The following is an 11,810-nucleotide window of genomic DNA, read 5'->3' as shown; positions in this document are numbered from 1 at the left end:
AATTTATTAAGAATCGAAATTTTTTAATTTGCATTTTGAGCATTATTAAATCTTTCTTTTTGAGGCCTTGCGAATTTAAGATGCAAAATAACAGTCTTCATTAATATTAAATTTAATGAAAAGTAGAAAAGTAAATTTTATGTTTAATTTGCTCTTGTTTTATTATGTATAATTTACTCTTATTAAAAAAGAACGGGGGAAAGTAATGAATGTTTACTTTTTAAATAATAATAACGAATTACTTTTAAAAAGTAACTTTTCCATTCTTGCATAATGGTTGCATATTTTTAATTGAAATGAAATGCATGTATACGCGGCCGCAAAACGGCCAGGCATGACATCCATATAAGTAAAGCGTAACGTCGGGCAATTACATTTTTGCGATGGTAAACCGCGAGTCGCAAAATACAAAGAGATCTATTCTGGCGAGGGCATAGGCGGGGTAGAATTTTGACGCGACGCAATTTCTAGGATGATAGAATATGCCGCCGGTCGTGAAGCGGGATCGTATCTCTCTCTCTCTGGTCGTTCGTTCGTTCGTTCGTTCGTTCGTTCGTTCGTTCGTTCGTTCGTTCGTTCGTTCGTTCGTTCGTTCGTTCGTTCGTTCGTTCGTTCGTTCGTTCGTTCGGTCGGATGGGTACCGGAGGTGGCATCGTAGTAGTAATAGTAGTAGTACCACGACGGATGGTGCGGTTGTTTGCGAGTCGCCGGTGCCTGTTCGACGGCGGCGGTGCTTGTGCCACTTTCACTTGGTTACATAACCAAGGTACGTTCGTGCGCGCGAGCGAGCGAGAGGAACTGGGTAAATGGGAGAACCACACGATTCTGCGCCGGCCGTCTGCACCACCGCGCCGCCGCCGTGGCGGAGAGGACGTCGACGGAGTAATAGTATCACGACTTTAGTAGGGATGCTTAAATTTAACAGGGTATCGATACTTTCACTCGTCCGCCGACGAAAATACCGAAGGTATTTCGATACTCTCGACTTGCGTTATTCCCAAAAGTGACACGCCGGGATATACGGACGTCACGCGACGAGAACGCGACAGAAAACGAGTTTTTACGCCGTGATAAATTAATTAGAATTAATGAAATTGAAATAATATACGTCGGAATGTTACATGGAGAGAAAGGATGTTACGATATTTTGTCATCTATGGCCAGTTAATTAAGATAAAATTATTCACCAATGATATTTTTTTGCATAAGTTATCTTTGAAACTCTCTTCGACAGCCGAGTAATATGAGGAGGAACGTTTGACGTTATATTCAGCGATTTCAGACCTAATCCGTACACTTGATTTTGGTGCCATAACACCGTGGACTTAGAACGTCTCGGGAATTCGCTAAAGGCACGCCGGTACGAGTCTGCGTTTCTTCTACGGCCTCGTCGTGCACCGGCTGCAAAGTCCATCGGTGGCCCACGGCTTTTCTGGGTAATGAATGCGTTGGATATATTGGCAATGAGGCGTGAATGGAGGGAGTGGGGAGATTGCCGGGTCGATTACGGAGAAATTTCCTTCGAGGTCGGTTTCCCCTCTGGACTCGCGAAGTTTACCTGCCTGTTTGTTTGTTGACTTATCGGAAAGCTGAGTCGATTAAAGCTAATGAAGTTTGGAATTATGAGAAACGAGCGAAATGAATGAGTGACGAGTTTTATATGTTTCATAAAATGATGAATTTATATTCAAGTTTAGGTAAGTTTTTTAAGTTATCAATCAATCCGTCATCCGTATTATGCGTAAATGCAGCTTTTGCAGAGCAAAGTGTTGTATTTGCGAACAATACGATTGATCAATTGATGAATTAAAGGACTTTCCTTTTGCAAGATCATGTAAATTTCAACGTGGATAAGTAATATTCGACGAGCTTTATTTACCAATAAAAACTGCGATGTAATAGTACAATATGCATCGGATGGAGATCACCGCATATTTAGCATGAAAATGTGCGGTGCGATGCAGCCTACGTAAAGAAGAGATAGGCCGCATGAGGCGAATTGCATAACTGCACGAAGGAAATATGGACTTTACTTATTCGTCGTTGTGGACGTTAGAGCGAGCGAATCACGTACATTATCCGGAGCCGTAGAAGAATTAAGCCTACGATGAAATCGCGCGCGATTCTTCAATGCAAATTATAATAAACAGCTATCCATTTTTTTATCTTTCGATTGCATATACGTGCGTCGCCGCGTTCGCTTTATATATGGCAATTATGTTCCCGTCAAGATTTATAGTCGTCCTCTCGCGATCTGGCTCTAATAGTGTCTACGCGAGCAAGGTTTAAGAGTGCCTCCAATCATGATCATTAAAGATTTATGTTCTCTCTTTCCTTTCAACGAAGTCACCGAGCGCTAATAATAATGCGCGATTACGCCGCAATTGCATTATTATTGCGTTCGCGCGCTATTGCCGCGTCCGTACGCGACGTGTACATATCGATCGACTTTTGCATAAGCGAATTAACAACGGAGAAAAGCGTCCCGGCGTCAACAAATCTAGCATACACACTGCACGTCGGATGTCAGACAGCATCATAATGCGAAGTAACTACATAATTGGCGATAACTTAAGCGCGCGGTCTCTTTCAGGAGAGAAGCGAATGCATGCATTTAGCATTCTTCGAAGTTGAAGTATTCAAATGCATTGCGTATTCAACTTCTTTCACTTAGTCGAATCGTGTCGAGAGTAAACGTCTAAAAATCCCAAATTACAATCATATGTCCTTATAAATAACAATTGCCCACACATTTTCTCTATAACTAATATTCAGTAAATTCAGAGGCTCTCAAGGAATTCAATACAGGCTTCTATAGAAACGCACAATGTTCCTGGAATGTTACACGAATATTATAAAACATTAAAATAATATTCCGAGAACATTATTTAATATTTTTAATATTATTTTAATATTGGGAATATTATGTTAATGTTATCTATCCGTTTTTACATAATATTCGTATATTACTTCGATATCCATGGAATGTTAGAAAAATGTTCTACGAATATTATTACAGTCAAAAATTAATGTGAATTATTATGCATAAAATATTCATAAACTTTATAATTATTACATTTAACAGTTATAATGTTCTCGATAATTTTAAACATTGAAATGTTGAAATGTTATATAGTACTATTTACTTCATATAAAATTGATATAATATCAGGAGTGCACATATAACCGTTTTTTATTAATCTTTCAGGAATATCATTTAATATAAAAATAATATTTTGCGTTTGTAAAAAATAATCAAAATAACATCAAATTACAAAGAGTAATCATTACAAAAATCTTTAGAGATTTTTGTACTTTGTTTCTTCTTTCACGGGTTGTTGATCGAAAGCAAAGATAATTACTATCAGTTTTGCGAAGATATCGCGTATAAATAAAGACAAAAGGTTGAGATTTGAGTTCAGTCCGCGCGTACTCGAGAGTTTTCCGCCGGGTCGCCATTTTTCCCTCTGCTCGTAAACACACGTGACGCGGAGCAACAGGTGGGAAGTGCGAATCCGGGAAGGCGCGGATCCACACGGAGCGGAGGACGATTCGTCCTCCGCACCTCGGAGGGAAGCGCGTCCGACGAACGTAGCCGGCGCGGCGCGAGCAGCTGCGGCGCGGCGCGTCGATCGCGCGGCGGAGCGGATCCTTTCCGACAACCCCTCCAGAAGAGCGACAAGAGAGGCAGGCGAGGTGGATGCGATGACCCAAATACGAGCCAGTGAAAGTGGCACACTGGTCAGGCATGGCCTGCGCCGCCTGCGCCGCCGCCGCCGCCGCCGCCGCCGCCGCCATCGTGTTCACCCACACACGCGTGTGCACGCGTACGCGGGAGCCTTACCGCGCCGCGCCGGCCGGTACGTGCTTACGCGACGCGTACACGCACGCGTGCATATGTTTTCGTACCCGCGTACCTTAGGCGAGTTGTTGGTTCTCTCCCCGGCTAGCACCGCACGGCGCGGCGCGACGTTGACGAGGTGAAGGCAAAGCAGGCGCGCAGCTACCGACTGATTACTAATTAGAAATTATGGAAATGCACTGTGCGCTCGTTCACGCATGTTCTTCCATTGGCTCGCCCGCTTTTCTTTCCTTTCCCTATTGGGCACGATCTATATACTTCGTTTTCTCGTATATTTTTCTCTTCTTTCTTTGCTTTCTTCTGTTTTGTACTTTTCTTGCTTCTTCTCTTTTTCTTACGTTTCCTCAGCCATCTCTACTTCCTATTTATACTTTCTTTTTTTTCCTTTCTCTGTTAAATATTTTCTTCTTTGTTACTCGTATGTTCTATTTTTTTCTTTCTTCACCTCTTTCTTATGAAAATGTACACATAAATACTAAAATATTTTAAACACACAATTCTTTGACTGGCCCCATGTCAATGCGGCAATAAATGTTACAATGAACAATCTGTGAACTATTCTGTCGCATATATGTGCTAATGAAAAAAACATTCCTCTTTCTGCGTCACGTTTTTCCTCGTCACTCGGTCGCCGCGCGTGCTAGGTTTCTTTTAATTTTCAATGTTCGCCGCATCAGCTTCATTTCCGTGCGTGCAGCTTCAACTTCTTCGGCTGTCGGTAACGATTAACTTGTCGCAAGGGTTTCACTTGCTGGCGATAACTTAATTGAAAATACTTGAATGGTATCTCTCGATCGACCCTTGAAATGTCTCTAGGCGATCGCGAGTAAATTTAGCGCCCGAGCGACAATTTCGGCGCGTCCAGGGTTTGTTGTCGTCATATGCAGAGTTTCTTTTCGAGCTTCGAACTGTGCACAGATTGTTTCCTCAATTCCAAGTGCAAGTGTAGAAATAAATTCATTCCCAGCTTTCTATGTTAATTTATATTAAGAACATTTACGTAAAATATTTGCTCAGTCAGCAATATTGTTCATGAATTGATCTTCAACTTTTAGCATTTTCCTTAATATTACTAACACTAATTGTAAACTGTAAAATATTATACTTAACCCTAACTTCCGGAAACCGTTCATTTTACGAAAGCGGAAGTAGAGGAACGGTCTCGATTTCTTCCTTATATTCTGCGATTGTTAGTTCCTATTATTACCTTTTTTTTCGTAATATTGGTTAAAACTAAAGTTTCCTCATTTTGCCATCAATTTTAATTGATTTTAAAATATAAGTTGTTATTTTATACTTTTAAAAAATAATATTATTTTATTTTACTTCTATTCAAACTTTTTTCATAATTATCGACAACTTAGATTTTTTTAGAAAATTTTTAGCAACACTCTTTTTTAAAGATATTTGTCACTAAAAACTATTAGAGAAGTATCTTGTATTCAACGAACTTGATCGTGTAACTGGAGAAAGTTTCTAGTTGAAAACACAATAATTCATAATAAAAATTAAAATAATTATTTAATAACAATGGAAACATTATCTTAGTTTGTTCTACATATTCTGTAAAATCTACAATGACTCACAGTCGGAAGATCTAAGAGATCTCTAATAAAACTTGGCAGAATTATTTTGCAGAAATGCCAATTATGAGAGCCGTACTACGGATGGCCAAATTATAGCGCAAGATTTCTCAATTAATCAAGCCTTAATTTTATAATTTAGAGTTAAAGCAATGACATTCGTATCGCGACATTCCAAGTAGAACAAAAATCTCAAGTTAATCAAAGAAAGTTATAAGTAATTAGTGACTATCGAAGCATTAATTAAAATTAAAAGCACAACTACAATTTTGAAAATTAAAATTGGAAAAAAGGTTTTTTTTACGTATTTTGTCATATTCTAATTACGGAATGTGTCGTGCTGGAAAAGTTTAACTGCAATCAAAATTAAATGTATTGTTAGGATTTTTAGTCCTCGAAGGAAATTTTTGGTGTCGATTTAATAAGATATTCATGGTTAAATACGGGCAAATTGCGGAAAAAGTGCAAATTAGATTGACAGTTTGCCAATTATTTTTCAATTATGTTTACTTAAACTTAAAGGTTTTTTTATTGCTGGATACACAAATTTGATGATCAAAATTGATAAATTCAAAATGATGAATTCAATAAAGCGGATGTAAAAACTCAGGAAATGCTCGGGTTTTGCTATATGGTTAAAAATTTGTTTGATTCAAACAAATATTTTTTGACTCGAAGAAATTTTTTTCTGGGTCATAAATATAATATAAGAAAATATGTAAAAATAGCAATTTTTGCAATTTTAATTACAAACTAAAAATTGTGACGTAATGGAACAATCTGAACAATAGACTCGTATTCAGTACCCAAGAAACTATAGGAAACGACTACTCTCGTTTTTTGTACCAAAACCCTGTGTAATCGCTTCTCGTTTTTACATCCGCATTTTATAAAGCTCATTATCAATTAAAGACATTTCTGAAACATTGTCATCGTACCGTATAATAATCTCGGAGGCACGACCCGCTTTAGTCATCACGCTGTCCGATCATCGTTGATCCATCCAACTCGTCCACGATCGTGGACTCCTGACTCACGAAATCCGCGTTTGCCGGCAGCCGGAACTTGCGAGACGCTTTTGTGCCTCGCTGGGACGATCAAGGACGAGAAAGTGAATGATAGCTGGCTCATTTACTCTCTCGCGCACTACCCGATCGGCCGATGAAAGGGCTGACGTGCGGCTCTCTCGTTGTGTGTTCGGCCTGTTTTAAAAACTAGTCATTCAGGCTCTGCACGGCTGGCCATTGTCGTTTGGAGAGATCGTATCGGATCGTAATCAACGCTCCCTACAAAAACTACGTAAAGATCATTAGAATTTTTTTATATAACTAGCGAACTATCAAACCTCATTCTATTCAGTTAGTCACTTACACGTTCATTTTGTTCAGTAATTCCTTCAGGTATCAATAGGGAAGCAATAATCAATTATAAATTAGAAGAGCAGAATAATAATTTGGAAAAATTTATAGTTTGATTAACAAAAGTTATACGTTATATAATTCTTATGTATATGTTTTTAATCCCGAAGGGAATAGGTTTTGAAGAAAAATGTACAAAAGTTTTTAGCTCGATAAATTTCATTTTATATAAAATAAGCTCTTGTATCTTGTATATGAGAAATCCTATTTTCGAATTAGTAGAAATGGCAATTTTGATAAAAAATTTCACATTTTACAAAGCAAATAAGTGTCTGACGAATTCTCAATTGAAATAATTTCGAGTCTCAGTCATCTATGAGCGCACGTTTAAGAAATAATGTATGAGCGTGAATGATCTATTGGTGTATAATTGCTCGGCGGATTGGTTTACAAGTGAGGTATGTCTTCGTTGACAGAATCGTAACAAAAAGGAATGATAGCCACATATACGAGCCGGAACGAGGCTTCGGATCAAAGTCAGCGGCACCCTCGAATCTAGTTCTAGTACGACTATGAATAGACGACGAGGTCTCTTGGCCCAAGCGCGCGTGGCTCGTATCCCAATTAAACGGCCATGCGATCACCTTACAATTAGCGTTTAGCGCGAATTATGTCTTCTCGTCACTTTTCTGAAACGAAAAATCTGGTTCAAATTTATAATAAATATGACAAAAGAACATTTCGGAATTGAAAAATTCAGAATTTATGTAGTAAATTTTTAGTAATAATAAAACTATATATTATATAGAAAATAAGTCTTTAAGTAAGTTAATAATTACTAAAAACTGACGATCCTGTTGATACTTTTATCGAATAAATGGCGATTAATTGAAAGAATTTTTCTTAGTAACTCTTATCTTATTTTCTTATGACTACTTTATCTTATCATTCCGAACCTAAATAAACTGTTTCTTCTAATAAGGGCCTAAGCAGAAAGACGTAATAGAATCGTAGTTGTAGTCATTAAGTCCAATATACGATTGACGTTAATCACAAAACGTATCGATGCCGTACGAAGCAATTGACATTTGCGTTAATCAGTCGTATGGCATCGATACGATTAACGTCAATTGTGCCTTGCACTTAAGACTATGACTCTATTACAAGTGTTACAACCAACTTTCTGCTCGAGATTCGAAAGATTTTTGGCATAAACTATAAACAGGTGAAGAATCAAAGCTGAAGCGATATCAATCGACTTGTATGGTAGTAATATGGACTCAATAATCCATACTAATATCTCATTTTTATCAATAAATACACATGCATGTCTGATATTTCTTAGCATATATAACGTAAACTACTTAAAGGCATTTGTCGATAAAAGTGAAGTGTAAAGTGTGAATGAACCATTCAATTCCGAGAAAATTTGATTAACACTTAAATCGGTTAACTCAATGATATTTGATGAATGATCGAATATCGATTAATAAAAGATAAATTTTTGTGAAAGCAACAAATGTAGTAAATAACTTCTAACATACGAGTATAATTATAATATTCCTAATATCTTACTACACAATTATCTATAGTCATTCTGCGCGGTTATTTCCATTTTTAATCGCATTAATTTGGAACTGAGAAGTTACACAATATTATTACGTTACCATTAAATCCATCTTTAATTTTTTAAAGGAAAAAACTGCGTTATTGTGCACGTAGATGAGCAATATATCAGTTAAATAAACACATTGAAGATCATTGAATTTTTTGGTGCTTTATCATCACATAGTGTGTCAGAGTGATAAAAAGAGGATTCTGGCGCCAGTTCGGGCTAAGTTATCTAAAATAAGGTGCCAAGTTGAAGATGTTAGTAGCATGAAGATGATAAAGTCGATTTATCAGAAAAGAATAACGATTAATATGGTATTCATAATCAGTTATCCATTCATGCTGAGAGTACGTAATAATAATTTATATGTCTAAATCTTCAGAAATAATCAAAAGTGACTTCACAAACATCAATATCCTGCTCGTTATTGTAATACAACAATAAATAATTCAGAAAGACCAATAACGAGCACAATAAAAATATAATAAATTTTTTCACTTTGTAACATTTATTTTCATAACTATCGCGAGACTAGTTTCAATCTAACTTGATCTTTTTCAATCGTCCGTTATAATTGTAAAAAAAAATTACTTTTAACTTCCTGTGTTTACATTCTATGTATTACGGATATGATTAAAATGATTCATACATCAACCTAGTCTTAACAGTATCCTGATGTCTTGCGATACGCGAATTATCATTTGGATCGTTAGTGTGGCTCGTTCTACAGATGAAAATTCATGGTTAACGTTAATTAAAAATTAAAAGTTTTGTCAAGCTGTTTAAATTATGAACCAGCACAATCATCTTAATCTTTATGCACTATAATAATTTTTGTTAGTCTTACAATTAAAAAAAATAATAAATTATAAAACGCTTACATGCTCCGTTAAAATATTTGGTAATATACTATTATAATCAAAATATGTGTCGCCTTTAGCAGTTCGTAATGGAGCAAACAAAATACACAAACAGTAATGCTATTACAGGTTAGCCGAAGAATGATTATGTTAAACATTTATTATTAAAAACCTTATCTAACAGATCAAAATATATTTTATTTAAAAGTCTCATGTCTTTATTTGCGTTTTTATATTTAATATGGATTATTTCAGATATCAGTGTTTTGTGATACCTTGGTTCAAAATCCAATATTACCATATTATTCTAATCAAACGTGTAATTCTAACATGTGATTCGTAATAACTGTATAATACTTGGAAGAGTCCTAGTTTATATTCTTTCAATGTTCCATAACTCGTGTTTTTAACTGTCTATTCGCCTGACCAACATACGAAGCTTCACAATTTTCATAATTTATTTTAATTCACAAAATTCACAAAATTATTAATTAATTCAATTAAATCCACAAAATTTAAATATATATAAATTAAATATTTTAATTATTCTTGAAAATACAACAAAAAATACAACAATATTTTAACATTGAATATCTAAAGGCTAATTAAAGGGCTTATACGTTTATCATCTTTATGAACACAATTAAGCGAATTTTTAATTATTTTTTCTTTACTTTGTATTATAACAATTTCGTTCGAAGTCTCAAACAAATTGATTACAATACTGAATCTTGATTTCTGTCGATATAACGATTATCCCTACATCTGGCGTGACATTCTACGTCGTGGCGGTACCATCTCTCTTCCAGTTTCCGCGCGGAAACTGAGCATGTTCTCATTCGAACTTTCGTATACGTCACCACCTACCACCACATGTTCCTCAGATCCAAATTGGATCCCTACGAAGCGACGCGGCCGCCGGTCGGCATCAAGGGCTAAAAATTTTCTCGGTTTCTATTATTAGGGCGAGTGCCCTCAATACTGGCATCTATATTTGGCGCGCGTACGCACGTGTGCAGGTGCACGCGTGTGCATGTGTGTGTGCACGCATCGTCCGTGCACACGCCTACGTACGTTATAGGGCGTCTAGGAACATCGATGTCCGCTAGAAGAAGTGAACGGTCAACTTGACGGTCTGGACCATAAAGGATTATCATGGATCCTCTCGAGCATCCGAAAAGTGAAACTGGGCTTTCGTTTAAAAAGAATCGAGCCGTTTAACTGGAACTGAAATATCTACGGTTCCAGTCCTCGAAGTTTCTTTCCACATTCTGCATTTTATCGTAACAAATGGCGGCCTTCCTTTGAAACTGTACGGGTACAGCATCATAGTTGAGATCTTCCGGAGAAAATGGATAACATTACGATTTTTCAACGATCAAATCAATCGTTATTATAGATTTGCAATAAATTTTAATGGTTAAATTGAATCAATGTAATATCATTTCAACCTGTTATAGAAAACAGTTATGAATAAAAATTGTAAGAGTACAAAAGGGAATCGACTCTGTTTCTTGAATTGAGCGGCACTTGTTTGCAACGGAAGTTTCGTTTCCAAGTCTGCGGTCAGTGCAGCTTCCTTCGCTCTTGTCTTCTCGTCTCGTTCTTCTCTCGACGTGGGTATTCGCGTCGTTTCATTGGTATTGTCGGGTCCTTTTGTTGCCTCTAACGATGACAGTAAGTCGCCGTTTATAATCGAAAGTTTCCAAGATGAATAAAAACGAGTTATATTGTACGATAATAGTTATTTTGACAGTTATATAACAGAACAAAATTATTACTTTTACTGTATTATATTTTTAAAAGTATGCCTGTATTCTTTATACTTCTGCGTTCATAGTCGCACATTTTTTAATCTTTTTATACAGAACAACAAATAAAAAATTTATAAAAGGTTTCGATGTAGTACACCATGTGCGTACGTGTTGATAACTTTATAAAACATTTACGTAAATATATGCTACTTTATCTATTTTTATTCTAATTCTACGAAATGATATCAAGCGGATCATCCCAGTGAGACATCGTTTCACGATAAAAAAAGAGTCGACTTTAACTAGAATCCCATTCTCAATCTGCGGTCGATGTATTTTCCTCCATCGTCTTGGCATCGTTTCGATACATTATAGAGCGATTATACGTGCAATTACTTGACGGCGTTCGTTTCCGGTGATGTCGTCATCGCGACTTTTATTTCATAGAAAGGAAAAACATGGTATATATTCACACACGAGCGTTCCAAATTTGTAATATTGACAATGGCCTCCCTGTATTTTGTTCCTTTTTTTCCGAGATTTAATCATGACTATAAATAACTCTCCGTTAGGGATTGATATATTTTTTTAATATTCCGAGAAACAAGTAATCGACAAGTGGAAATTTCAGATTTACGTCAGTAGCTGCGGCGCAATCGGCACTTTTACGCTCATACGGCACAAAACTCGTAACTAGCAGATAAGACTTACGATCGTATTGCGGGGTGGGGTTAAATTACTCGCCACCGGATCCCCGCGACTGTTCAACGGTATCTTCAAA

The 11,810-nt window shown here is 36.6% G+C and overlaps 1 long non-coding RNA gene across 1 annotated transcript in view; it reads left to right on the top strand.

Moving 5' to 3' along the window:
- Positions 1–201: 201 nt before the first annotated feature.
- The window catches only part of LOC120359143, a 39,249-nt gene continuing 27,640 nt past the window's right edge, over positions 202–11,810 (top strand). The window contains exon 1 of the long non-coding RNA XR_005575951.1: positions 202–766. This is a non-coding gene — a long non-coding RNA (uncharacterized LOC120359143). The remainder of the gene's footprint in view (positions 767–11,810) is intronic.

Source organism: Solenopsis invicta, chromosome 12 (assembly GCF_016802725.1).
Source record: "Solenopsis invicta isolate M01_SB chromosome 12, UNIL_Sinv_3.0, whole genome shotgun sequence".
Lineage (NCBI taxonomy): Eukaryota > Metazoa > Arthropoda > Insecta > Hymenoptera > Formicidae > Solenopsis > Solenopsis invicta.
The sequence above is the reverse complement of the archived record's forward strand: the minus strand, read 5'-3'. Positions and strand labels throughout refer to the sequence as shown.